This window comes from Loxodonta africana, unplaced genomic scaffold (assembly GCF_030014295.1).
Source record: "Loxodonta africana isolate mLoxAfr1 unplaced genomic scaffold, mLoxAfr1.hap2 scaffold_28, whole genome shotgun sequence".
In the NCBI taxonomy this organism is placed as follows: Eukaryota; Metazoa; Chordata; class Mammalia; order Proboscidea; family Elephantidae; genus Loxodonta; species Loxodonta africana.
The window spans coordinates 1,803,138-1,825,962 of NW_026975002.1; the positions used below are offsets into that span (position 1 = coordinate 1,803,138).

Genomic DNA, 22,825 nt, shown 5'->3' on the forward strand with positions numbered 1-22,825 from the left:
AACATCTATTCGTCTAGAAATTTGGGATAGGGAAAGGCTGAACTTAGAGATTGCCCCTGGAAATGCCTTACCCTCACTATGCCCTGTGTCTGAAATATATTACAAAGTATAAGAATTGCAAGTTTCTTGATATTTTGATAAAAGTAACATAAAAATTATACGACAGTGATTTGCTTTGGATTTTACTAGTTCAGTAGCTTTCTAGTTTAGGTATTTTCTATTCAGTATTTTTTTTGTATTTTATTGATTATATTTTGCTAATGTATATCTGTGAACAGACTTACACGCGTGTATATGAACGCACACATGCATGCACACACTCCTACACTCGTGAACACACATATCCACTCAAGGATTTCATGGATAAAATTAAAATATTGACATGAAGGTAGATCTCAATACTTCTCGAGATATAGAAAGTTAATGGTTAAGAAGACTAAATTCCACCAATACTGTTTATATATTCTATGCAAATCTAATAAAAATCACAACAAAATTTGTAAAGAAAATGACAAACTAATTCTAAAACTTATGTAGGTATGTAAAGGCCCAATAGTAGCTAGAGTAGTACTAAAAAATAAGTAACAGCCCCTACCAGATACCTGACATTTTGTAATAAATGAACAGTGCTGTGTCCTTACTTAAATAAACAGACTTCTCATTTGACTAAATCTAGTTTATGTCATTGTTTAATTTCTATCTCTATGCTTACAACTACCAAATTCATATCTCCAAATAGAATCTCTTCCCTGAAATCCATGGTTGAATATCAACTTCCAAGTTAATATCTCCATTAGGATATATATTAAGTATTCAAAATTGACTTATTTGAAGTTTAAAGGTTGATTAGGCTCTCCAAGATATTTTCCTGCTCAATCTTCATCCTATCAATAAATGATGCCTTTATTAAACCAAAGCTTTAGTAGCATCCCTGACTCCACTGTTCTCTCAAAGAATGCATTATTCAGCATTTCCTCATTGTCTTCAGGATTTTGCTACTTTTGCTATTTTCCATAGTTGATGGTTCAAGTCATCATACTTACTCACCTGTACTTTTGTAATATCTATCTAAATGGTCTTACTGTGCCCATCTTTGTACCATAAAGCACATGGAATAATCCATTTAAAGTATGTTAGATTTTATTAAGGTTCTATTCAATTTTACAAAAACCTGAGTTGAATGGAAAGCTTTTAAAATTAAACTCAAGGCCCAACTCCACCTGGCCTCCATTATTGTATGCTCCTCAATTCCTATTACATCACTGGGCTCTTTCATTGTATTACAGCTATATTTTGCTGAGGTTTCTTCTATTTTAGGGCTTTAGCCAGTTCATTTACTTTGAGCAGTCTGCTTCTAGAAATGATAGAGAGACTTCATCCCTGAACCAGTTACTATCTTGTCTTTTTACCCTACTTTTTAAATTTTTCTTCAGATAGCAAGGCACCATCTTACTATATATATGTAATTATGTGTATCTATTTCTGTCTATCTACTACTAGAAAAAGAATCGATGCATGCAAACTCCAGCATTGATGAAGAATGTTGAATATACCATAGACTCCCAATAGAATGAATGTTTACTCATTCAGTCTTAGAAGAAATACAACCAAAATGTACCTTAGAAATTAGGATGGTGTCTTAGTCATCTAATGCTGCTATATCAGAAATACCACAGGAGGATGGCTTTAACAAAGAAAAATTTATTCTCTCACTGTCTAGTAGGCTACAAGTCCAAATTCAGTCGTCAGCTCCAGGGGAAGGCTTTCTCTGTCTGCTCTGGAGGAATGCCCTTGTCATCAATCTTCCCTTGGTCTGGGAGCATCTCAGTGCAGGAATCTCAGACCCAAAGGACATGCTCTGCTTCAGCACTCCTTTCTCGGTGGTATGAGGCCCCCATGTCTCTCTTCTCACTTTGCTCTTTTGTATCTCAAAAGAGATTCACTTAAGACACTACCTGATCTTATACATTTCATCAACATAACTTCTGCTAATCCATCTTATTACATCATAGTGATAGGGTGTACAACACTTAGCGAAACCACATCAGATCGTAAAATGATAGGCAATCATAGAATCACACAAGGTAATCATGACCTAGGCAAGTTGACAGATATTTTGGGGGGGGGACACAATTCAATCCATGACAGATGGTGAGACTTCAAATTGCTTACTTTGAACATGTCATCAGGAAAAACCAATTGCTAGAAAAAGGTACCATGTTTGGTAAAGTAGAGAGCCAACCAAAATGGGGGAAACCCTCAGTGAGACGGATTAACCCAATAGCTGCAACAATGGACCCAAAATACCAAAGATCATGAAGATGTTACAGGACATGGCAATCTTTCATTTTATGATGCATAAAGTCACCATAACTCGGAACCAACTTGATGGCAGCTAACAACAACTAGAATGCATATACTTTGACATCCTGCTTTGGTATCTGAAAAAAATATTTGTGTCCAGAAAGTATTTCTTGGATGAGTGAATGCAACTTGTGTAGATTAGATTATTAAAAAAAAAATTATTATTATTAGTCACCAAATATTGACATTATTCCTGTGCTTGCCCCCACACACATAGACCTACACTGTCTCCATGGGAGGAGTATATTTCCTGACCCACTGACACTAGTCTTGGCCATGTTACTTGGTTAACGGAATGTGGATATGAGTGTGAGTGTGGTGTTTCCCAGCCTAGTCTGTAAGAGACTTCTCCTCTGAAAGCTTGAAGTTCTACCATGAGATGAACATGCCTCAAGTGTCTGCTGCCCCTTCAACTTGTCCAAGGAAATTAAGAGATGCATGGAAACAACCTGAACTCAAAACCTAGCTGATCTGTAGAGTTGCATGAAATACTTTTTATTATGTGTCACTAAGATTTTGTGGTTGTCTTTTATGCATCATTATTGTAGTAAAATTCTGACTAATATCCCAACCCAGTGCCTTCGAGTCGATTCCATGACTAATATAGGAACATGATATGGAAGCCAAATACAGACCTAATGGTATATGAAATATATGATTAATTCACTATACCTAGAAACAAGGGAGAGGGTTATCCTTGGTGCATCCTGAGTAGCGGGGTATTTCTCATCTCTTTCACGTCAGGATTTGCCATATGACTTGCTGGGCAAATGGAATATGAGTGAAGTGAAAGATTCCACATTCAAACAGAAGAATTAAGTGCCATTTACCTGGTTCCAGGCATATTCCTATGCATTTGCCATGATAGTGGCTAACATAAGAGCTGCTAACCACAAATGAAATTAGAAAAGATGATAATACAGAGCAGATTTGCACTTGACTCACACCCAAGGGGTATTATAAATGAGAAATATCCCCACATTTTAAGTCAATGAAACTTGTGGATTGTCAATCAACTAGGATAGAGTTCAAGCCCAGTTCTAAGGATATAACCTAACCATTTCACCAATAACAGTAATCCCATTTGTCGTGATTATTTCTGGAGCATGAATTAAACCAGATGTTGTCTAATTAGGTCAATTGTTTATTTATTCTAGAAGGGGTTCATGCACCTGTAATTATTATACAAGTTTGAACTCAGGTTTTTTTTTTAACCCAGTTCACACAAATTTTAACTGATTTAGTGATAATGCAAAAAAAGTGCTTTTGCTGATGATAATGGTGATGATATACACCCGTCCCAATCCATATGTATTTTATATAATTAATACTGACAGAAGCTTGGGTGAAACTTTGACTTGCTCTACAAACATGACTAGAAACCAGTGAGATATCACAGGTGTCTCCTATGAACAATAGGCATATTGGTTTTTACAGACCCTAAACCAAAGATGTCTCTATAATAGCTGACTTGAATATCATATTTTTAATACCATTAGGTGACCATTAATATATATATATTTATTAACTTTTATTGAGCTTCAAGTGAACGTTTACAAATCAAGTCAGTCTGTCACATATAAGTTTACATACATCTTACTCCGTACTCCCACTTGCTCTCCCCCTAATGAGTCAGTCCTTCCAGTCTCTCCTTTCGTGACAATTTTGCCAGCTTCCCACTCTCTCTATCCTCCCATCTCCCCTCCAGACATGAGATGCCAACACAATCTCAAGTGTCCACCTGATATAATTAGCTCACTCTTCATCAGCATCTCTCTCCCCCCCACTGTCCAGTTCCTTTCATGTCTGATGAGTTGTCTTCAGGGATGGTTCCTGTCCTGTGCCAACAGAAGGTCTGGGGACCATGGCCGCCAGGATTCCTCTAGTCTCAGTCACACCATTAAGTATGGTCTTTTTATGCGAATTTGGGGTCTGCATCCCACTGATCTCCTGCTCCCTCAGGGGTTCTCTGTTGTGCTCCCTGTCAGGGCAGTCATCTATTGTGGCCGGGCACCAACTAATTCTTCTGGTCTCAGGATGATGTAGGTCTCTAGTTCATGTGGCCCTTTCTGTCTCTTGGGCTCTTAGTTGTCGTGTGACCTTGGTGTTCTTCATTCTCCTTTGCTCCAGGTGGGTTGAGAGCAATTGATGCACCTTAGATGGCCGCTTGTTAGCATTTAAGTCCCCAGACACCACATTTCAAAGTGGGATGCAGAATTTTTTCATAATAGAATTATTTTGCCTATTGACTTAGAAGTCCCCTTAAACCATGGTCCCCAAGCCCCCGCCCTTGCCCCGCTGACCTTTGAAGCAGTCATTTTATCCCAGAAACTTCTTTGCTTTTGGTCCAGTCCAATTGAGCTGACCTTGCATGTATTGAGTGTTGTCATTCCCTTCACCTAAAGCAGTTCTTACCTACTAATTAATCAGTAAAAAAAACCCTCTCCCTCCCTCCCTCCCCCCCTCCCCGTGAAATATTTCATAGTTTGGAGGAATCTGGAGGGCATTATGCTGAGTGAAATTAGTCAGTTGCAAAAGGACAAATATTGTATGAGACCACTATTATAAGAACTCAAGAAATAGTTTAAACAGAGAAGAAAATATTCTTTGATGGTTATGAGGTTGGGGAGAAAGGGAGGGAGAAGGATATTCGCAAATTAGATAGTAGACAAGAACTATTTTAGGTGAAGGGAAAGACAACATACAATAAAGGAGAGGTCAGCATAACTGGACTAAATCAAAAGCAGTTTCCTGAATAAACCAAATGCTCCAAAGGCCAGAGTAGCAGGGGCAGCAGTTGGGGGACCATGTTTTCAGAGGACATCTAGGTCAATTGACATAATAAAATCTATTAAGAAAACATTCTGCATCCCACTTTGGTGAGTGGCGTCTGCAGTCTTAAAAACACTATCAAGCGGCCATCTAAGATGCATCAATTGGTCTCAACCCACCTGGAGCAAAGGAGAATGAAGAACACCAAAGATACAAGGTAATTATGAGTCCAAAAGACAGAAATGGCCACGTAAATCCAAGACTACATCAGCCTGAGACTGGAAGAACTAGATGGTGCCCATCTACAACCGAAGACTGCCCCGACAGGGAACGAAACAGAGTATCCCTGACGGAGCACGAGAGCAGTGAGATGCAGACCTCAAAGTCCCGTAAAAAAATTAGACTTAATGATCTGACTGAGACTAGAGGAACCCTGGAGGTCATGGTCTCCAGACCTTCTGTTGGCCCAAGACTGGAACTATTCCCAAAGCCAACTCTTCAGACAGGGATTGGACTGGATTATAGGATAGAAAAAATAGTGGTGAGGAGTGACCTTCTTGTCTCAAGTGGACACATGAGACTATGTGGGCAGCTCCCGTTTGGAGGGGAGATGAGAAGGCAGAGGGGGACAGAAAGTGGCTGACTGGACACGGGGAATACAGGGTTGAGAGGAGTGTGCTTTCTCATTGGTGGGAGAGGAACTAGGAGTACATAGCAAGCTGTATACTAATTTTTGTATGAGAGACTGACTTGATTTGTAAAGTTTCACTTAAAGCACACACACAAAAGATGGAAAGAATACACAGAGTCACAGTACCAAAAGAAATGGTCAATTTTCAGTCGTTTCATGAGGTGGCATATGATCAAGAACTGGTAGTAGTGAAGCAAGAAGTCCAAGCTACACTGAAGGCACTGGCGAAAAACAAGGCTCCAGGAGCTGACAGAATACCCACTGAGTTGGTTCAACAAACAGATGCAGCACTGTAGATGCTCACTCCACTATGCAAAGAAATTTGGAAGCTAGCTACCTGGCCAACAGACTGCAGGAGACGCACGTTTGCGTCCATTCCATAGAAAAGCGATCCAACAGAATGTGGAAGTTATCAAATGTAAATCATAGTATTAGTAAATATGGTAAACAAACAAACAAAGAAACTCTATTTTTCTACAGTGAATATGACATTCTATCCCCAGGAGATCCAGTGAGTTTATGATGTTGTTGTTAGGTGCTGTTGGGTCAGTTCCAACTCATAGCGGCCCTGGGTACAACAGAACGAAACAGTGCCCAGCCCTCGGCCTTTCTCACTGCGATGTTTGAGCCCACTGTTGCAGCCACCGTCTCAATCTGTCTCATTGAGGATCTTTGTCTTTTTCACTGACCGTCTACTTTACCAAGCACGATGTCTTTTTCCAGGGACCGATTCCTCCTGATAATATGTCCAGAGGACGTGAGACCAAGTCTTGCCACCCACCTTTCTAAGGAGCATTCTGGCTGTACTTCTTCCAAGACAGGTGTGTTCATTCTTCTAGCAGTCCATGGTATATTCATTATTCTTCACCAACAACATAATTCAAGTTTCAATTCTTTTGTCTTCCTTATTCATTGTCCAGCTTTAGCTGCATATGAGGCGATTGAAAATATCATGGCTTGGTTCAGGCACACCTTAGTCCTCAAAGTGACATCTTCAATTTTTAACACTTTAAAGAGGTCTTTTGTAGCAGATTTGTCCAATAAAATATGTCGTTTGATTTCTTGACGGCTGCTTCCATGGGTGTTGATTGTGGATCCAAGTAAAATGAAATCCTTGACAACTTCAGTATTTTCTCTGTTTATTGTTCCAGTTGTGAGGATTTTTGTTTTCTTTATGTTGAAGTGTAATCCATACTGAAGGCTGAAGTCTTTGATCCTCATCAGCAAGCGCTTCAAGTCTTCTTCATTTTCAGTAAGCAAGGTTGTGTCATCTGCATGTCTAGGCTGTTAATGAGTCTTCCTCTAATCCTGAGGCCCCTTCTTCTTCATATAATCCAGCTTCTTGGACTGTATGGATTATACGTTTTTTTAAAGACACTGAGTTTTTGGTAATTTACTATGGCAGCCCTAGAAAATGAATACAGAGCCCTTCACCAAGAACAAGTCAAGTTAGCACCAAAAATGCTCCTGTAAGGGTAGCCACGTAACATGAGACATGGCAGTTTTAAAAAGTATGAAGTAAAACTCTCAGCTTTGACAGACAAAGGGCTCCTCTAAGACTAAGTTCATTGCTGTTGAGTCGATTATATCTCATAGCGACCCTAAAGGACAGAGTAGAATTGACCCATAGGGCTTCCAAGGAGTGGCTGGTAGATTCGAACTGCTTGAATAAGTATTGTGAAAAAATACAACCCTGACACACAACTTTTCTGAGCTTAGTATTAAAACAAAACAAAACAAAACAAAGTCGCTATCGAGTGGATTCTCACTCATAGGGACCCTATAGGACAGAGTAGAGCTTCCCCACAGGGTTTCCAAGGAGCGACTGGTAGATTCAAACTGCAGACCTTTTGGTAGCACCCAAATGCATAATCATCGCACCACCAGTGGCTTTCAAATCAGCTATAGGCTGATGATCTCCAAATTCTTAGAACCCAGAAAACTACTCTACCTCAGAGTGGTATCCACAGCTGGGAACTGTTCTCCACACTTGGATGACCTCAGACATCCAAATCTAGCATGTCCAGAAAAAATCTTTTGGTCATTTTCTCAAGTTTGTTCCTCCATGGTTTTCCACATGGTAGAGAATAGCTCTGGTGACCATGCGCTCATGGTAGCCTGAATTCTAGAAGTCACCTTTGATTCTCCATTCCCCTCATCCCATACGTCTGATCCACCAGCAATTCTTGGCAGCTCAAGCTCCAAAGTACACCTCAAGCCTGCCCACTGTTCCCACCTGCACTACCACCATCACTCCTCACCCTGACCACTGCAGAAGCATCCTGACTGGTCCTCTGTATTTGCTGTCTTCAAGTTATCCTGGGCTACAGTTAATTCCTGGGACACATTTTTTCTCAAGACCATTGAACAATAGAAGGAGAAGGGCATTTAGTTGTATGCTACCTCCTCTGCTTGAGCTGCATGCCCCTCAGAAATCACTTTTCACTGTCCACTCTATAATGTCTCTTTTCCAATTTCCTGTCTTTGGCCGCACTGCTTTGATAGCGTGCATGCATGCGTGCTTCAGGGGTCATGTAGACAGCTGCTTGGAGGAATTTTTCTTAGTACAATCATGGTTGTGTGCCATCAAGAGATTCTGACTCATATCAACCCTGTACGACAGCTTAGAACTGCCTCACAAGGTTTCCTAGGTTGCAGTCTTTATGGCGCAGCCCTGGTGGCACCGTGGTTAAGAGCTCGGCTGCTAACCAAAGGGTGGACAGTTCGAATCCACCAGTTGGTTCTTTGCAGAAAGACATGGCAGTCTGCTTCTGTAAAGACTTACAGTCTTAGAAACCCTATGGGGCAGTTCTGCTCTGCCCTATAGGGTCACTATGAGTCGGAATTGATTCAACAGCAACTGGTTTGGATTTTGTTTGGTTAGAATCTTTATGGGAGCCCATCTCCAGATCTTTTCAACCCTTGAGCTGGTGGGTTCCAACGGCCCACCTTTCAGTTAGCCAAGCACTTAACCGTTGCACCTCCAATACTTAACTCTGCACGCGAGAGGGCCCTCTCCTGACGTCTCCCGTCTCCTCACCCCGCACACCTTGGCGTTGTCCTTGCTTCTAGACCCCACCCTCCCCTCTGGAGGCCCAACCCCCCCACGCCCGCCCCACACCCGGGCCGCTGGGCGGGGCCGGCAGCCATGTTCCTCGCCCTCCAGCCAGTTACACCCGGAAGCCCTGGGACGGGTGGTGAGGGGCCCGGGCGGATGGCGCGCCTTAGAGAGGATGCTGTTCGTGCTGCTTTCCGTGCCGTGTTTTCTGAAAGGTATGAAACTCCGGCAGCTGGGTGGAGGGACCAGCTCCCAGACTGAACAAGCCTGGCCCCTCGAAGGTGTGGAGGGAAGGCGCCAGGAGGGCGGTTCCCAGTCCCAGCATCCCGTGGGCTCCAGAGGTTGGAGAGTCCGGACTTTGGGTTAGCAGCTGGCATCGACCCTTCCAGGGTACCCCGTCCCGAGTGATCCCCAGGGGCGGATGCGGCTCGGGGGCGGGCGGACGCAGCCACTCTAGGGGCTCCGAGAGGGAGCCTCTGGCCCGGGAGACTCAGCTGGTCTGCAAATTTGCATCCCCATGGATTTGCGGGGGGCGGGGGTGGGGGTCCAGCCGCGGGATCCAGCTGCGGAGTGCCCTCGGGCCTGGGGGCTTGAAGGGCTTGGGGAGAAAGGCTGTGTCCAGGGCTGCGCCCAGGTCCCTACTCTGCCCGGGGCGGGTTTGCGGGCCAAGCTGGGGGATGGGCGCCTGCCCCCCCGCCCCCCACCTGCTCCCTCTGCCAGAGGGGAAACCAAGGCCCAGAGTTCGCCCAGGGGTGGTGAGATTCCAGACTGAGGGCGGGGCACTCGCCCCCATTCCTCCTCCCACCCCCACCAGACTCCGTAGGGTGCCAGGGACAGGGGAGAGAGGGATCCCCCGCCCAAGGCCATGCTGCCCCTTATTGTTTTGGGCGCTGTGCCTGGGAGGCTGAGGCACCCCGCGCCCTCGCCCGCGCCCGGCTGGTCTACTCTCGGGGCTGGGGCGTCGGCGGGGCCCCGGCCCCACCGGGAAAGGAAGGGGTCCTGGGAATCTGTGGAGCAGCGTGGGGATCCTACTCCTTGTGGAAGCAGCAGCGATTCAGTGTCTGTTAACAGTGTGGATGCCGGGTCCCGCTCCCCCTCTGGGTGGCGGGGGTGGGGGTAGCAGGAAGGGGTCCTGAGCAACCAGGTCGTTTGTTAACTTAAACATTTGTGCGGCGCTGTGTACCAGTCGCTGTGGATGCGGTCTCTGGTGCTGAGGGGATTTGAGGGTTCCTCACACTGGCGGGATTTGGAGCCTCTACCCTGGTGGCAGTGGGTTCAGTGGGTTACCCTGGTGGCGTAGTGGTTAAGTGCTAAGGCTGCTAGCCAAAAGATTGGCCATTTGAATCCACCAGGCACTCCTTGGAAACTCTGTGGGGCAGTTCTACTCTGTCCTATAGGGTCGCTATGAGTCAGAATTGACTCGAAGGCAACGTGTGTTTTTTTTTTTTTTTAGGTTGGAGGAGATTAGGTGTCTCTCGGGCTGACATTTGAAGGTCTGGAGCTGGCCGTTTATGAGGGTTTATAAGGGTTTTAAGCGCTCCGGCCATGGGCGCCAACCCGATCTTCCAGCCCCTGCGGACGGACTGCCCCCCCCCCCGCCCTGGGGGGATTGGCTGCTCTGGGACCCCGAGCCCAGAGGACAGTGAGAAGCTGACAAACGTGAGTGATGCCCTGCAGGCTCCAGTAGGAGGGGCAGCCCTGCTCACATGGTCTCAATACGGGCAGTTGGCTTCGTGCTTGGGGGGTGGTTTCCGGATGTTCACTCGTGTCCCCCCACCCCGTGCAGGGCGACAACTCTCCTCTGGACGGGGACCTAGTAGAGGCCTGCAGGGCATCAGGGTGTGGAGGGGCAGAGCTTGGGCGGGGAGGGTGCGGCCCTGCAGGTTCCTGTACATGACCACGGCAGGGGGGTGCGGGTCGTGAAGGCTGGGCCTGGTCGAGGACCCACTAGGTCTCACAGAAGGAGTGGGTTAGGATAATAACAGCATTAATGGGAGTATTGAGAGAGCGCCCTGGGGCGTTGGGTCCCTCGGGAAGAAAAGCTTCTGCTATCGCCACTGGAGCGGTACCCAGGTTGGTGCCGGCTTAGGTCCAGGAGGTTCCCATGCACGGAGGGCCTGGTGGGCAGAACAGAACCGGCGGTGCGCGCGCCCTCTCGCGGCCTTGCGCCAAATCCCTGAAGTTCAGTGTCAGGTGATTCTAAGCCATGGTTTTGGAACTGAATAGTGAAGCAGAGCAAAGAAATGATGCAGTGCCTTGATGGGCCCGGTGGAGACAACAAGAAGCAAAGCACAGCTCAAACTTCAAAATTCCACTGAGTGTTAGTACGATTTGGAGGGAGAAAATAGACGGAGAGTCGAGAGGCCCATAGATGCAGAAGGGTTGGAGGATTAGGGTTAGGGGTTAGGGTTTGGTGTTAGGGGTCCAGGTTTGGGGGTTAGAGGTTTGGGAGTCAGGTTTAGGGGTATAGGTTTTAGGTGGTTGGGGGTTGGGGTTAGGGCTGGGGTTACTAGGCTCGGGCACAAGTGGTTTAGGGTTAGGGTTAGAGTGAGGCTGAGGTTGATTCCCAGTCTTGTGTACCGTCTCTTCCTTCACCAGAGTTACCACATATCTGTCGTTTGGTTGGAAACCCTGATGGCGTAGTGGTTAAGAGCCACCGGTGCTAACCAAAGGCCTGCAGTTCAAATCCACCAGGTGCTCCTTGGAAACTCTATGGGGCAGTTCTAATCTGTCCTATAGGGTCTCTATGAGCTGGAATCGACTCGACGGCAGTGGGTTTGGTTTTTTTGGTTATTGTTTAGTTGACTTTTCTCTACCCACTCTTCGTCTCCCTGGTGAACATCAAAGATTGTTTCTGTGCGTAAATGTTTTCATGATAGTGGTCACTTACTGTATATGTCGTTTTGTGATTGACTTAGTATGATGCGCTCCAGATTCATCCATGGTGTGAGATGTTTCGGAGATTCATCATTGGTCTTTATTGTCGTGTAGTGTTCCACTGTGTGTATGTACCGTAGTTTGTTTATCCGTTCCTCTGTGGATGAGCACTTAGGTTGTTTCCATCTTTTTGCTACTGTGAATAATGTTGCAGTGAACACGGGTGTGCATATGTCTATTCCTGTGACTGCTCATGGAAACCCTGGTGGCTAGTGGTTAAGTGCTATGGCTGCTAACAAAAAGGGTTAGGGTTTGGGCTTAGGGATGTTAGGGTTAGGGTTGTTAGAGTTAAAGTCCTTAGGGTTTGGGGTTAGGGGTTGGGGTTTGGGGGTTAGAGTTTAGGGTTGGGTTTTTTGGTTAGGGTTTTTGGGTTGGGGTTAGGTGTTAGGTTTAGGGTTTGAGGTTAGAGTTTGGAGTTACAGGTTAGGTGTTAGGGGTTGCAGTTTGGGGTTTAGGGTTTTGGGGGTTTAGGGTTTTGTGGTTTAGTCATTAGGGTTTCGGTTAGGTTTTAGGGATTTAGGTTTAGGCTTGGGGTTGGGTTTGTTTGGGATTTGTGGTTTGGGGTTAGAGGGTTGGGGTTAGAGTGTGGGTGTTAGAGGGTTGGGGTTTAGAGTTTGGGGGTTAGAGATTGAGGGAGTCAGGGTGAGGGGTTAGAGGGTGAGGGGGTTAGAGGTTGAGAAGATTATAGAGTGAGGGAGTGAGAAGGTGAGGGTGTGAGGGGGTGAAGGTTAGGGTTTAGGGTTAGAGGGTTTAGGCTTAGGGTTCAGAGGCTTAGGGTTGGGGGTTAGGGTTTTTGGGTTCAGAGGTTGGGGTTGGTGTTGTGGTTAGGGTTAGAGGGTTAGGGTTAGAGGGTTAGGGGTATAGTTTAGAGATTTAGGGTTATTGGTTAGGGCTAGGGTTTAGGGGTTCAGGTTTAGGGGTTTGGGATGGGTTTGGGGTAAGGTTTTAGAGTTTAGGGTTAGAGGGTTAGGTTTAGGGCTTAGGGCTTAGAGTTTAGGGTTTTAGGACTTAGGGTTTAGGGCTTAGAGCCTAGGGTTTAGGCCTTAGGGTTTAGGGTTTAAGGCTTAGAGTGAGGGTTAGGGCTGGGAGCTGGGGTTAGGGTGTAGGTTTTAGGGTTTAGAGTTAGGGTATTAGGGTTAGAGGGTTAGATGACTTAGGCTTTAAGTTAGGGTTTAGGGGTTAGTGGTTGGGGTTAAGGGTGTTAGTGTTTAGGGTTTTGGCATTTAGGATGTTAGGGTTAAATGTGTTAGGGCTAAGGGTGTTAGGGTTTCGCGTGTTAGGGTTTCGCGTGTTATGGTTTAGGGTTTAGGGTTGTGTTTTAGGGTTAGGCTTAGGCTCATTCTTAGGTTTAGGGCTAGGGATTTGAGGTTTAGTGTTTGGGGTTGGGTTTGGGGGTTGGGGTTAGAGGGTTAGAGTTAGAGGGTTAGGGTTTTGGGTTAGGGTTTCATGTTAGCGTTAGAGGGTTAGGGTTGGAGGGTTAGGGCTAGAGTAGTTAGGGTTAGGGTTGTTAGGGTTAGGGTCGTTAGGGTTAGGGTGATTAGGGTTTAGGGTTAGGTGTTAGGGTTTAGGGCTTACGGTTAGGTTTTGGGTTTGGGCTTTGGGGCTTGAGGTTTGGGTTTAGGGTTTTGGGCTTAGAGTATAGGGTTTAGTGTGTATGGTTTTTGTGTGTAGTGTTTTGGGGTGTAGGTGTTTAGACTGTAGGGTTTAGGGTATATGGTTACGGTTTGGGTTAGGGTTAGAGTTCAGGGCCTTGGTGGTTAGGACCTAAAGGCTTAGGGTCTTAGGGGCTTTGGGGCTCAGGGCTTAGGGGCTAGAGTTAGAGGGCTAAGGCCAGAGGGCCAGAGGGCCCGAGGGCCAGGGTTATGGTTTGATTCCTGGCTGACAGTTTTTTTCCTTCAATATTTTATATAAGTCATCCCATTGCCTTCTTGCCAGCATGATTTCTGCTGAGTAGTCCAAGTTTATTATTATTTACTTTCCTTTGTTGGTGACTTCTTTTATCCCTAGCCTCTCTTAAAATTCTCTTTATATTTGATTTTGGCAAGTTTGATTATTATATGTCTTGGTCACTTTCTTTTGAGCATAGAGAGATAGTATTAATTCGATGAGCATCTTTCATGATATCAGGGAAGTTTTCTGCCAACAAATCTTCAACAGTTCCCTCTGTATTTTCTGTTAGCCCTCCCTGTTCTGGTACTCCAATCACTCATAGTTATTTCTCTTGATAAAGTCCCACATGATTCTTCAGATTTCTTCATTTTTTAAATTCTTTTATCTGGTTTCTCTTCAAATATATTGGTCCCAAGTGTTTTATCTTCAATCTCAGTAATTCTGCCTTCCCGTTCTTCAATTGTGCTCTTCTTACTTTCTGTGAGTTTTCTATCTCTGTAATTTTATTGTTTATCTTCTGAATTTCTGATTGCAGTCTCTCTATGGTTTCTTGCAGCCTATTAAATTTTTAATTATGTTCTTGAGTAACCTTTTTAATTTCTTCGGCTGCTTTATCTGTGCGTTTCATGGCTTGTTCTGCATTTTGCCTCATTTCCTTCCTGATGTCTTTAAGAGTTCTGTATATTAATCTTTTGTATTCTGCATCTGGTAATTCCAGGATTGCACCTTCATCCAGAAGATTCCTTGAGTCTTTGTTCTGAGAGCTTGTTGAAGCAATCATGGGTCAGCTTTTTTTTTATTTTAATAATTTTTGTTGTGTTTTACGTGAAAGTTTACAAATCAAGCCAGTCTCTCACATGAAAACTTATACACAACTACTTACATATTCCCAATTACTTTCCCCCCAATGGGAGAGCCCACTCCCTCCTTCCACTCTTTCTTTTCGTGACCGTTTTGCCAGTTTCTAAGGCCCTCTACCCACCCATCTCCCTTCCAGGCAGGAGATACCAACATTGTCTCAAGTGTCCACCCAAACCAAGTAGCTCACACCTCACCAGCATCCCTCTCCAACCCATTGTCTAGTCCAATCCATGTCTGATGAACTGGCTTTGGGATGGTTCCCGTAGTGGATAAATGGAAGGTGTGGGGGCCATGATCACTAGAGTCCTTCCAGTCTCAGTCAGACCATTAAGTCTGGTCTTTTTATGAGAATTTGGGGTCTGCATCCCACTGTTCTCCTGCTCCCTCAAGGGATCTCTGTTATGTTCCCTGTCAGGGCAGTCATTGGTTGTGGCCCGGCACTATCTAGTTCTTCTGGTCTCAGGATGATGTAGTCTCTAGTTCATGTAGTCCTTTCTGTCTCTTGGGCTCGTTATTATCTTATGTTCTTGGTGTTCTGCATTCTCCCTTGATCCAGGTGGGTTGAGAATCATTGATGCATCTGAGATGGCCGCTTGTTAGCATTTAAGACCCGAGACGCCACATTTCAAAGTGGGATGCAGAATGTTTTCTTAATAGATTTTATTATGCCAGTTGACTTAGATGTCGCCTGAAAACATGGTTCCCAAACATCTGCCCCTGCTTTGCTGACCTTTGAAGCGTTAGGAAACTGCTTTGGTTTAGTCCAGTTGTGCTGACCTCCACTGTGTTGAGTGTTGTCCTTCCATTCACCCATAATAGTTCTTGTCTATCTCTTTAGTAAATACCCCTCTCCTACCCCCCTCCCTCCCCCTCTCATAACAACAAAGGAATATGTTCTTCTCAGTTTAAACTATTTCTCAAGATCTTATAATAGTGGTCTTATACACTATTTGACCTTTTGCAACTAATTTCACTCAGCATAATGCCTTCCAGGTTTCTCCATGTTATGAAGTATTTCACAGATTCATCACTGTTCTTTATCAATGTGTAGTATTCCATTGTGTGAATATACTATAATTTATCCATTCATCCATTGATGGGCACCTTGGTTGGTTCCATCTTTTTGCTATTGTAAACAGTGCTGCAATAAACATAGATGTGCATATATCTATTTGTGTAAAGGCTCTTATTTCTCTAGGATATATTCCGAGGAGCGGGATTGCTGGGTTGTATGGTAGTTCTATTTCTAGCTTTTTAAGGAAGCACCAAATTGATTTCCAAAGTGGTTGTATACCATTTTACATTCCCACCAGCAGTGTATAAGTGTTCCAGTCTCTCCACAGCCTCTCCAACATTTATTATTTTGTGTGTTTTGGATTAATGCCAGTCTTGTTGGAGTGAGATGGAATCTCATTGTAGTTTTGATTTGCGTTTCTCTAATGTCTAATGATCGAGAGCATTTCCTCATATATCTGTTAGCCGCCTGAATGACTTCTTTAGTGAAGTGCCTGTTCATATCCTTTGCCCATTTTTTAATTGGGTTGTTTGTCTTTTTGTGGTTGAGTTTTAGCAGAGTCATGTAGATTTTATAGATCAGGCGCCAGGCGGAGATGTCTTATCTGAAAACTTTTTCCCAGTCTGTAGGTGGTCTTTTTACTCTTTTGGTGAAGTCTTTAGATGAGCATAGGTGTTTGATTTTTAGGAGCTCCCAGTTATCTGGTTTCTCTTCGTCATTTTTAGTAATGTTTTGTATTCTGTTTATGCCATGTATTAGGTCTACTAATGTCCCTATTTTTTCTTCCATGATCTTTATTGTTTTAGATTTTATGTTTAGGTCTTTGATCCATCTGGAGTTAGTTTTTGTGCATGGTGTGTGGTATGGGTCCTGTTTCATTTTTTGCAGATGGATATACAGTTACGCCAGCACCTTTTGTTAAAAAGACTGTCTTCTCCCCAATTAACTGACACTGGGCCTTTGTCAAATATCAGCTGCTCATATGTGGATGGATTTATATCTGGATTCTCAATTCTGTTCCATTGGTCTATGTGTCTGTTGTTGTACCAGTATCAGGCTGTTTTGACTACTGTGGCAGTATAATTGGTTCTAATATCAGGCAGAGTGAGTCCTCTCACTTTGTTCTTTTTTAGTAATGCTTTACTTATCCACGACTTTTTTCCCTTCCATATGAAGTTGGTGATTTGTTTGTCCATCTTTTTAAAAAATGTCATTGGAATTTGGATCGGAAGTGCATTGTATCTATAGATGGCTTTTAGTAGAATGGACAATTTTACAATGTTGTCTTCCTATCCATGAGCAACGTATGTTTTTCCAATTACGTAGGTTTCTTTTGTTTTTTTGCAGTAGTACCTTGTAGTTTTCTTGGTATAGCGGTTTTGGTTTTTGGTGAGGTTTATTCCTAAGTATTTTATCTTCTTGGGGGCTGCTCTGAATGGTATTCATTTGATGATTTCCTCTTCAATGTTCTTTTTGTTGATATAGAGGAATCAACTGATTTTGTACGTTTATACTGTAACCTGAAACTCTGCTGAACCCTTCTATTAGTTTTAATAATTTTCTTGAGGATTCCTTAGGGTTTTCTGTGTATAAGATAATGTCGTTGGAAAATAGAGATAATTTTACTTTTTTCCTTACCAATCTGGATGCCCTTTATTTCTTTGTCTAGCCCAGTTGCTCTGGCTAGGACCTCTAGCACAATGTTGAATAAGAGCGGTGATAAAGGGGATTCTGGTCTGTTTCCCCTTCTCAAGGGAAATGCTTTCAGGCTCTCCATTTAGGATGATGCTGGGTATTGGCTTTGTACTAATACCCTTTATTATGTTGAGGAATTTTCCTTCTATTCCTATTTTGCTGAGAGTTTTTATCATGAGTGGGTGTTGGACTTTGTCAAATGCCTTTTCTGTATCAATTGATAAAATTATTTGGTTCTTGTCTTTTTTTATGTGGTGGATTACATTAATTGTTTTTCTAATATTGAACCAACCTTGCATACCTGGTATAAATCCCACTTGGTGATGGTGGATTATTTTTTTGATACGTTGTTGAATTCTATTGGCTAGAATTTTGTTGAGGATTTTTGCATCTATGTTCATGAGGGATATAGGTCTGTAATTTTCTTTCTTTGTGTTGTCTTTAGCTGGTTTTGGTATCAGGGTTATGCTGGCTTCAGAGAAGGAGTTAGGTAGTATTCCGTCCTTTTCCATGCTTTGAAATACCTTCGGTAGTAGTAGTAAGTCTTCCCTGAAAGTTTGGTAGAACTTTGCAGTGAAGCCGTCAGGTCCAGAGCTTTTTTTGGTTGGGAGTGTTTTGATTACCTTTTCAATCTCTTTTTGTTATCGGTCTATTTAGTTGTTCTACTTCAGTGTGTGTTAGTTTAGGTAGGCAGTGTGTTTCTAGGAATTCATCCATTTTTTCTAGGTTTTCAAATTTGTTAGAGTACAATTTTTTGTAGTAATTTGATATGATTGTTTTAATTTCAGTTGCATGTGTTGTGATATGGCCCATCCCATTTCTTATTCGGGTTATTGGTTTCTTTTCCTGTATTTCTTTAGTCAGTCTGGCCAGTGTTTTATCAATTTTGTTAATTTTTTTCAAAGAAGCAGTTTTTGGCCTTGTTAACTCTTTCATTTGTTTTTCTGTTCTCTAATTCATTTAATTTTGCTGTAGTTTTTATTTTTTGCTTTCTTCTGGTGCCTGACAGTTTCTTTTGTTGCTCTCTTTCTGTTTGTTCAAGTTGTAGGAACGGTTCTTTCATTTTGGCTCTTCTTTAATATGTGTGCCTTTATTGATATAAATTGACCTCTGAGCACTGCTTTCACCATGTCCCAAAGGTTTTCATAGGAAGTGTTTTCAGTCTCGTTGAATTCTGTGAATTTCTTTATTCCCTCCTTAAGGTCTTCCATAACCCAGTCTTTTTTGAGCAGGGTATTGTGCAGTTTCCAAGCATTTGATTTCTTTTCCCTGGTTTTTCTGTTATTGATTTTTACTTTTACGGTCTTTTGTTCAGAGAAGATGTTTTGTAATATTTCAGTGTTTTGCATTCTGCAAAGGCTTGTTTTATGACCTAATATGTGATCTATTCTAGAGAATGTTTCATGTGCACTAAAAAAAAAATTATACTTTGCAGCTGTTGGGTGGAGTGTTCTGTATAAGTCTATGAAGTGAAGTTGTTTAATTGTAACAATTAGACCTTCTGTGTCTCTATTGAGCTTCTGACTGCATTTCCTACCCTTCACCGAGAGTGTTGTGTTGAAGTCTCCTACCATAATTGTGGAGGTGTCTATCTCACTTTTTAATTCTGTTAACGTTTGTTTTATGAATGTTGTGGCTCTATCATTGGGTGCATAAATATTTAATATAGTTGTATCTTCCTGGTAAATTGTCCCTTTAATCATTACGTAGTGTCCTTCTTTATCCTTTGTGGTGGATTTAACTTTAAAGTCTGTTTTGTTGGAAATAAATATTGCCTCTCCTGCTCTTTTTTGATTGTTGTTTGCTTGATATATTTTTATCCGTCCTTTCAGTTTTAGTTTATTTGTGTCTCCAAGTCTAAGGTGTGTCTCTTTTATGCAGCATACAGACTGATAGTGTTTTTTTATCCAGTCTGCAACTTTCTGTCTCTTTATTGGTGAATTTAGTCCGTTTACATAAGTGTAATTATAGATAAGTATGAGTTTAGCGCTGTCATTTTGATGCCTGTTTTTGACAATTTCATTTTTCCATTTACTTTTTTGTGTTGAGTTTTCTTTGTAGAATGTGTGTTCCTCCCTTTCATAGTAGTTGAATTTATTTTGCTGAGTCGTTATGTTTATCTTGGTTTTTATTTTGAAGTATGGAATTGTTAGACCTCATTGTGGTTACCTTAATATTTACCCCAGTTTGACTAAGTAAAAACCTAACTTGTTTCACCCTATATCACCTTGGTTTCCTCTGCATATGTAAGATCTATGCCTCCTGTATTTAGTCCCTCTTTTTTGACTGTTGTAATCTTTTACATAATGACATCAATGATTTCCTGTTTTGAGTAATTTTTTTTTAATTAATCTTATTTTGTTTTTGTGATTTCCCTATCTGAGTTGATATTAGGATGTTTTGTTCTGTGACCTTGTGTTGGTATCTGATATTATTGATTTTCTGACCAAAGAATTTCCTTTAGTAATTCTTGCAGTTTTGGTTCGTTTTTTGCAAATTCTCTAAGCTTGTGTTTATCTGTAAATATCTTAATTTCACCTTCATGTTTTAGAGTTTTGCTGGATGTATGATTGTTGGCTGACAGTTTTTCCTCTTTGAGTGCTCTATATATGTCATCCCATTGCCTTCTTGGCTGCATGGTTTCTGCCGAGTAGTGCAAACTTATTGATTCTCCTTTGTAGGTAACTTTTCGTTTATCCTTGGGTGCTTTTAAAATTTTCTCTTTATCTTTGGTTTTGGTATGTCTTGGTGATTTTCTTTTGGGATCTATCTTGTATGAGGTTCGATGAGCATCTTGGGTAGATACCTTTTCATCTTTCACGATGCCAGGGAATGTTTCTGCCATCAGATCTTCCACTATTCTCTCTGTATTTTCTGTTATCCCTCCCTCTTCCGGAACTCCAATCACACGCAAATTATTCTTGAGAGAGTCCCCCATGATTCTTAGGGTTTCTTCATAGTTTTAAATTCTATTTGATTTTTCTTCAACTATATTTGTGTCAGTTGCCTTATCCTCCAGCTCCCCCACTCTGCATTCCAGTTCCTCGAGTCTGCTCCTCTGACTTCCTATTGAGTTGTCTGATTCTGTGACTTTATTGTTAATCTTTTGGATTTCTGAATGCTATCTCTCTATGGATTCTTACAGCTTATTAATTTTTTTACTATGTTCTTGAATAATCTTTTGGATTTCTTCAACTGCTTTATCCGTGTATGCCCTGGTTTTTTTGTAGATTGCCTTATTTCATTTGTGAGGTCATTCCTGATGTCTTGAAGCATTCTGTATACAATTTTTTTATATTCTACATTTGGCAATTCTAGGAATGTATCTACATCCGGGAATGATTTTGATTCTTTGATTTGGGGGTTTGTAGAATCAATCATGGTCTGCTTCTTCATGTGATTTGATGTCGACTGCTGTCTCTGAGCCATCTATAAGATTTTGTAATATTTTCTTTTATATTTGCTCACTGAGTCTTATCTTGTTGTTTTGTTTTGTTACAATACACCCAGATGGGCTACTAGATTGTGGTATCGTGATTGCTGTAGCTTTTGAATCACTTACATCCTATTACCAGCTTGCCTGAGCTGTTACCAGGTATATAAGTGTATGAGCCCATTCACTATTCTTGAATAGAATCAGCTCAGGTGTCCTGATAGCTGGTCCCCTAGTGTGTGGTGTAGGCTCTCACCTATTATCTTAGAGGAGTAGTGGTGATGGTTGTATGTGCCAGTTTCTATTAGTGGTAGGGGGTCACATTTCGAGGAGGGCAGGATGCTGACAGCCTTCCTTCAAGTGTCAGTGAGGTAGGTGTGGCTCTATTCTCTAGAGTGCTCTGGTGGGTGAGCTCTGCAGCTGTATCTTAGGCACCCAATACTTGGGTAGACGTCACTATTCTCAGACTCCTCTAGCAGGTGGCTAGGTGGTGTGGGTGGAGTTTCAGCCCTCTTTTCGCTGGTGTGGACCAGTGAGGGCTCTGTTTAATAGGTACAGAGGTATCTGACCTCCAAAACTTGCCTTTCCACTGCTGAGCTAAAACAATTATGGTCAGATCTCTATCAGAATTACCTTTGCATTATAATAGCCACCTAGTTACCTGTAGGGTGAAAGCCAAAGACTATGGGTCTCTTAATGCCTGGATGGAGCTGATTCTGTATTGTTAATTGCAGTTTAGGGAAGTCAGGGAAGGATTTTTTCTTTGATTGTTAAATGGTACTTTTCTCAGGCCAGGAGAATGGGTTAGAAAAGAAAGAAGAAAAAAAAAATCGAGCAGTGCACTTCACTCTCTGGCACAGGGAATTCCAGTCTTAATGAAGCTGGCTGGGGCAATGAGGGGTGGAATCAGATATATAGAAGAGAGTAACCTGGCAAAATATACAAAGTTACTTATGTTGTTTGGTGAGGACTGTTTTTTCTGAGATTCCAGAGCGTTGTGTAGCTTGCGTGTGCTGGCTGTATCCCTGCTGAGACTGTCCCAGAGGGTTAGGGTTGCGTCCATGCTCACACCATCTCAGGAAGCCACAATCAGCTCCCCCACACTTTGTCCAACACCCAGCACCAAGGTTTCCTTTCTGGGGCGCTGCACTCCAGGCTCCAAAACCAGTTGCTGCTTCCCCGTGGTTTTTCATTTCCCTGCCAGCCGCGTCTGTGTGGAGCCTGCGTGTGCTGCCTGGGTCCCCTCTGAGGTTGGTCCTGAGGTTAGGCCTACATCCGTGCTTCCCTGTCTCAGTAAGCCACAATCAGCCCCACCACTCTGACACCAGGAAACCGTGAGGGCTCAAGGCTGTGGCGTGGGACACTGGCTCCGGAAGCGGTCGCTGCTGCAGTGTGGCTTTTCACTCCCCTGTCACTCAGGTCAACTCCTTAGTTCTGTGTTTGATGGTCAGGGTTTGTAGATTGTCCTTTATGTAATTGATTCACTTGTTTTTTCGAGTCTTTGTCTCAAGAGGGATAAGCGGAAGCTTCTACCTAGTCAGCCATCTTGGTCCTGCCCCCGTGTCTGCCTCTTTATGTGATTTGATATTGACTGTTGTCTCTGAGCCATCTATAAGTTATTGTATTAGTTTATTTTATGCTTGCTTTTTGTATCCTAGCTTCTTGCTTTGTTTAGTTTTGGTATACCCAAATAAGCTGCTTGAGTGCGTTAGGTTGATTATTTTCACTTTTGAAGCTCTAATGTACTATCACCAGATGGCTAGCACTGTTACCAGATATATGAGCCTAGGAGTTCATTTATTTTTCTTGTATGGATTCAACTCAGGTGCCCAGGTAGTTGGTCATAAAGTGTGTGGTACAGGCTCTGTCCTACAGTCTTAGAGGGGCAGGGGTTATTGGTGTAGGCAGAAGTATCTGGCTGCAGTAGGGGGTCAGGCTCTGATCAAGGCAGGGGTCTGACAGCTGTCCTCTGAGTGTCTGTGAGGAAAGTGCATCCCTGTTCTGTAGAGCACACGGGTGGGTTCTGCAGAAGGGCAGTGGGTACCCAATGCTTTTGGTTGTAAGTTCTGGGCGGTACTACTTATCCTTGGAACCCTATCACAGGTGGCT

The 22,825-nt window shown here is 43.0% G+C and overlaps 1 long non-coding RNA gene across 5 annotated transcripts in view; it reads left to right on the top strand.

The window, feature by feature from the left end:
* The window catches only part of LOC135229356 (uncharacterized), a 408,624-nt gene that overhangs the window by 124,805 nt on the left and 260,994 nt on the right, over positions 1–22,825 (top strand). For 4 of the 5 annotated variants that reach the window (XR_010320136.1, XR_010320134.1, XR_010320137.1 and 1 more), the window contains exons 1-2: positions 9,004–9,100; positions 10,339–10,544. The exons of the other annotated variant lie outside the window; for it this stretch is intronic. This is a non-coding gene — a long non-coding RNA (uncharacterized LOC135229356). Of the gene's footprint in view, positions 1–9,003; positions 9,101–10,338; positions 10,545–22,825 lie in introns of those variants that run through there. 5 annotated transcript variants of the gene reach the window in all.